Source organism: Macrobrachium nipponense, chromosome 38 (assembly GCF_015104395.2).
Source record: "Macrobrachium nipponense isolate FS-2020 chromosome 38, ASM1510439v2, whole genome shotgun sequence".
In the NCBI taxonomy this organism is placed as follows: domain Eukaryota; kingdom Metazoa; phylum Arthropoda; class Malacostraca; order Decapoda; family Palaemonidae; genus Macrobrachium; species Macrobrachium nipponense.
Window position 1 is genome coordinate 60,777,137 of NC_061098.1, and position 6,403 is coordinate 60,783,539.

Sequence of the window (6,403 nt, forward strand, 5' to 3'; positions counted from 1 at the left end):
ATTCCGTCGAGGATGAAAAACAAATGCTATAGGATTCAGAAATACCGCCGGAGTGTGTCCGTGCATTGATTAAAAACAACGCGTGATATGACCTCCAGCTTATTCGGGACGCGTGCCACATTTTCCACTGACGTATAAGTTGCAAACATTATATTCCTAACTTTACGTGAATTGGTCTTCGTAATTATGGAATTCTGATCTAAAATTAACGGTAGTTTTGCGAAGATGTTTATAAGTTAAAGTCTTGTGAATATATATATATATATATATATATATTATATATATATATATATGTATGCATATATATATATATATATATATATTATATATTTATACATATATATTGTATATTTTATATTATATTATTACATACATATATATAAATACACTTATATACGCATAGGTTAGGTCTAGGTTGTCACTTTGATGGCAGAAAACACGACTGAGTCTAGGCCAATATGTAAAATTAATTTGGCTTAAATAAACGAATATCACTAATATCTATACTATTTTTATGAATGAACTATGCTGAAAAAAAGTAAAATAATTACTCATACCTTAATTCAAACTCAAAAGCCTTAAGCGTTGACGAGATCACACCACAAGGCACCCACCTCATGAGATCGGCCAAGCAACACCGAAGAATTATTTGTCCCTCAATTGTTTTTATACTGAAGAAGGTGGTCTGTTATTGTTGCTACTCTCAGGACGAAGGTAAAATGTCTTTCTTCCCTTAGTGATTAAATTTAATAAGACAAATAAAAGTCTTTCTAGAATCTTTAGGTGATTAAGACCTCTGATAAAAAGTTTTCTAGATTTAACTAGTGAGTGTGCGTGTGCGTGTATGTGGACAACTGTATATGTGTATATATTCTGTAGTACGTATGTAGTCTGTGTATATATATGTACATACATACATACATACACACACACACACACACACACACACATATATATATATATATATATATATATATATATATATATATATATATATATATATATATATATATATATATATATATATATATCAATATATATATAATATGTATGTATAAGCAAAATCCATATTACTTTCTAGTTAATGTTTTAGATAAACGCCTTAAATTACGCATTATAAACAACCTTATAGGCCTAAATTTTGTGTATTTTCCTGAACTGGCAATAGGCCTAGCGTATTAAAATGTCCTTTTAAGTGAGTTGTAAGTTTGTACAAGGAGAAAATATTAAAGAAATAGTCATGTTTAACTATAAAAACGTTACATTCTACCTAAGCCATATTGGTAAAATTATCGCAACTAAAAGACTATTTGCAACAATATAGTACTATTTTTATGAATGCACAAAACGTTTTTAAAAAAACGAAATTAAGAAAACTTTGCATCGTTTTAAAATATAAAAAATATGACATTTCTAATAGTAAGATAAGCTAATCTTTATTGAAGTCAATGAACTGAGTACATAATTGGCCAATTATGTTATCTTAATTCATTCTTGCTGTACTTGAATGGTTATTTCAAAATGTTTGCAGACAAATACACGTCCAAATACACATATAAATATATATAATAGATAGATATATAGATAGACAGACAGATAGAGAGATAGATAGATAGATAGATAGACAGACAGATATAGATATTTAACCAGATCGTTTTAGAGGCTAAAGTTTCCTGTAATAACTTTCAAAACATGACTTGGTAAATCTATAAAAATGACATTTAATTAATGTTTTTAGAGATACAGTCAACAGACATTTGAACATCTTGAAAAAGCAAAGATCTGACTAGCTATACAAACAAGCATTGTAATTAGCGATAAACAGGGCATTTTGAGACTACAGTGCTCATAGATTAACTGACAGCTGATGTTAACTGACATCTGAATATTTTGGCAATGAAAAAATAAACAGCTGTCACTGAGTGCCAGTTGAACATTTTGATATTCTATGGAGCAAATATAAACAGTATGGACAAAGAAGCGTCAAATCCTGGTGAAGGACAAACGGAAGCAGATTTAACCAAGTTACCTCCAGACAATGAAGTTATATGTCCTTCGTTACGACAAGCAGAACTCGACGGCGAGAACCAAGCAGTGCAGAATGTGTGTCTGGCGAATCAGGGACAGAGGGCAAGGGATGGAACCCTTATACTACCCCCAGATGGAGGCTGGGGTTGGATGGTCACACTCGGAGGGTTTCTACATTTGGTAGGTAGATGATAAAAGTCATATTATTACCATAACCACAGTCATTCATTTTTAATCTATTTCTTTAGTTAAAAGTAAATTCCTTCGCTTGTTGATTGAAACAGCCTTTGTAATTGATAGTAGTATAGAAGATCTGTAGTTATTGTTTAATTCCTTTCAACGTGAACAGAGAAATGTTGTCCATTTTTGTGTATTTAAATACCTTAATCTATGTAATCACCTGTGATACCTATCCACACACGCACACCCACACACACACGTACACACACACACACGCACACACACACACACAGAGCGGGAGAGGAGACTCGCAATAAATATTGTCGTTTGTTCTTTGATGCAAATTAATTTAATAAAAATGATATTCAAGAGTTTGATTTTAGATTTTAGTGTGGAACGCACCGTCTGCTCTAGGTACCATAAGCACTGATTTAGCACTGTTACATAATCAGGCCCTAACATGTCACTGTCTTTGAAATCACTAATCAACAAAACATAAACACGGGAGAATTCACTTTCTATGCTAGTCTCACAAACTGATTACATCATCCTCCATTCCAGATGTTGTCTCCCTTGGCAGGGATGTGCTTTAGCATAATTTTCCTGCATTTTCTGCTTGACCTAGACACTTCGTTCACCGTCACCACCTGGATCTACGACTTGCAGAGTTTTGTCCTCAACATAGTGGGTCTCATGGCTGGGCCCTTGATTGACGAATTTGGGGCCAGAACTGTTACATTTGTTGGTTCCCTTTTAGCCGCCATATCTCTGATTCTGTCAGCCTTTGCTACTTCAGCCGAGCTCTTGTTTCTCTTCGTCAGTATCATAGGTGGTAAGAACGTTATCTGAAGTTTTTCATTATCTCTGAGATACTTGGGATAAGGTTTATTAGTCATTTTCATTGGGGAATAGTGTGCATCTTATATTTATTATCATTTCACACATTCTGCATAGCAAATAACTTCAGCTAGTCCTTTAAGACCATGACAATGAATTATTCAGATAATAACCAAATTATGGCTGATTCTCTGGGTTCCAATATTAAAAACTCATGCTTTAAACACAGAAACATTATGTAGTTAAGATGGAGTCTAGCTTATGCTCTCCATAAACACGCTTCCTTTGTTTTCTAGGACTGGGAACAGGAGCTACAATCTGTATCCCTCTGGTCTTCGTGCCCAAATATTTCATCAACAAACGTGGAAGAGCTAACAGCATTATAATGGCCGGCTACTGCATAGGTCAAATGGTGTGCCCTATGCTGTCACAATACTTAGTGGACAATTATGGGTTCAGAATTGGTGCATTTTTGGCTGGGTCTATTCTGCTGAATGGTTGCGCATTCTCTCTGCTGTATCACCCTGTGGAATGGCATTTCAAGGAAAGGGAGAATTGCTAAGGATATTGTAGAAAGTGCCAAGAGGACTCCTACTGGGAGTGAATCTGAGGACAATGATGCCACTGAAAGAGAGGCCATGCTGGCATCAAGTGACGGTCAGTGTAAGAAAAGCTCATGGGCATCAATATCTTCTACAGGAGATTCAGCATCAGGTACTGTGACTTTACCAAAACATCCTCAGGTACAGATGAAAATTGGAGAGGTGTCTCACCGAGATGGTAGTAAGTGCTCCTCTTTTGTATTACTCAACACCTTCCGGAAGGTAGTGAGAGGAACTGCAGAAAACATGAGGATTATGAAGTTACCACAAGCACTGATAGTAGCTGTCGCCACGACTATATACATCAACGCCTACTTCAACTTCATGATGATGATACCTTTCGCCATGAAGGACGCAGGACACTCTCTGGAGTTTTCAGCTTTGTGTTTTTCAGTGTCCGGAATCTGTAATCTCATTACACGGATTGCAGCTAATGCCCTAGCTGACTGTTCGTGGTTTAATGTCAAAGTAGTTTACAAAATTGGCCTTGCTACAGTGGCCATAAGTTACTTTGGTGAGTACTGAATTGTCGCTTAGACTTACGCTTTCAGTTGATAGAAATCAAGTCATGGGACACTAGATAAATATACTGATAAACAACAGTTCAAATTTATGACTAAAATGTCCAACTTTTTCCAAATCTTAATCAGTCAGAAACCGAAATACAACACTAACCCCATTCCTTGCAGTAATTCCAGTTGTAAACGACACACATTGGTTAATGGTAATCATGGGCCTATGGGGCTGTGGTATTGGGGCTACCGTTGGTATGTACACCCTCATTATGATAGTAGTCTTTGGCCCTGCAAAGATGCCAGCGTGTTTTGGTGCAACAAGCTTCTGCATGGGCGTTGGCTACATCACAGTGGCTCCTATAATGGGTAAGGTTACGAATTTTGTCTATCAAAAAGGGTCTATACGAAAAAATAATTGTTTTTCCCCTTATTTAACAAAATATTGATGTTAGAATTTCGGTATCAAACCATAATACTAGGTAAAACTGAGTTGGTATTATCAGTAGGCCTAGTGTCTATTCTGCAGAAGAAGCTAATTAACTTTAAAGTAACCATGGGAAACTTCACTGACATTTCCATACTCCTCCAGGGAAATCTTATTGACCTTTCCTCCTCTAGGTTATGTGAAAGACCTGACCTCCAGCTACCTCGTCAGCATGTGGGTGTCAGCCGGTTTCGTCATCGTCAGCTTCGTTCTCTGGCTCTTCATGCCTTATTGTGACTCTGTTTACGACGAGAAAAAAGAAGTGATTAAGCGTTTGTAGTTATAATGTCGTACTGGTCATATTCTATATACACACATTATATAAGTCATATCACTTTTCCGTGATTCATATACATATATCGAGCTACAATGTCCTTTAATATCTAATTCGCTCTACCTCGGAATTAATATATTTTCATATATGCTTAACCGAAGGGGAATTTTTTTTTCTCGATAATAGACTTGCCTGGATCGGGGCGCGATCCCAGGATCCTTTCAAATCCTGGAACGTCAGTGAAGCTTTTACCTACTACACTCTCGCGGTAGTGTAGTAGGTAAAAGCTTCACTGACGTTCCTGGATTTGAAAGGATCCTGGGATCGCGCCCCGATCCAGGCAAGTCTATTATCGAGAAAAAAATTCCCCTTCGGTTAAGCATATATGAAAATATATTAATTCCGAGGTAGAGCAAATTAGATATTAAAGGACATTGTAGCTCGATATAACATCATTATATATATATATATATATATATATATATATATATATATATATATATATATATATAAGGCCTATTTGCATTTATCATCGAGTACTGAATGCTTATTTTTCTACAAGGAGATTTACAACCCATGCTATCGTGGTATATATATATATATATATATATATATATATATATATATATATATATATATATATATATATATATATATATATATATATATATATATATATATATATATATATCAGTGCATATTTTAATATTATATGGAATTTACTACTGGGCGACCAGACAAATCACCAAAATTGATTGGAGCTCATCCCAGATCCTCCTAGCGTTTAAGGCGATCGGCAGTAGTAGTTACTCCTAGAGCCGAGGGGTAACGTTTGCATGCATGAAAGGGCCAGAAAATTACCTGCTTGATTTAGTTAGAGAGTCCATTGGGACACCTTTTTAGCTTGGGCAGACATCCAGAAACCCGGCAGTTATCGTGTTATTCAGGGTTTTTGTTGAATTTGACGAAATCAGAATAACTCCCTTTTTTTTTTTTACGTGTATTGGCTACAGGAATGCAACAACTCAGCAATGAAATGGTCTATCGAGAGCTCGTTCAACTCTCAAAACAAAGCTTAAAGAAAGATCTGTTCAAAGAATACTAGCGCAATAAGATTGGTCAATACCCAAGGTCACAAGAGGTCAAATTACGACCTTTTCTGATGAGAAACTAAAATCTACGACTTATCACATTTAAATATTTGTGGAAAACAGGCGAATAGATTTAACATTTAATGCCTTCACATTTTGATTATGTACACTATAGGCAAGTTTTTAAAATTAGTTTTAAAACTTCTTCTCTTATTTTAACCCCTGTGTAGCAATCAATGAAAGGAATTTATACTGGATCAACATACTGAGGCATAAGGATGCAAAAAATTAATCAATCCAGTTTGTTCTCTTTTCTCTGTTCATATATTGTTCATTTAAAATTTTGGGAGAACTAATTTTTTTTTGTGAAGAATGTCTGACCCTGATTCAAG

General features: G+C 35.3%; 1 protein-coding gene and 1 pseudogene across 4 annotated transcripts in view; one reads left to right on the top strand and one right to left on the bottom strand.

The window, feature by feature from the left end:
• LOC135209745 (proton myo-inositol cotransporter-like) overlaps positions 1-2,454 on the bottom strand; it is a 51,270-nt gene extending 48,816 nt beyond the window's left edge. For 2 of the 4 annotated variants that reach the window (XM_064242530.1, XM_064242525.1), the window contains exon 1: positions 558-652. The gene's annotated coding sequence lies outside the window, so the exon portion shown is untranslated. Of the gene's footprint in view, positions 1-557; positions 653-2,029 lie in introns of those variants that run through there. The other 2 variants (XM_064242531.1, XM_064242527.1) reach the window with 2 other exon arrangements.
• LOC135209846 (monocarboxylate transporter 12-like) overlaps positions 1-5,075 on the top strand; it is a 16,274-nt pseudogene extending 11,199 nt beyond the window's left edge.
• The last annotated feature ends 1,328 nt before the right edge of the window (positions 5,076-6,403 follow it).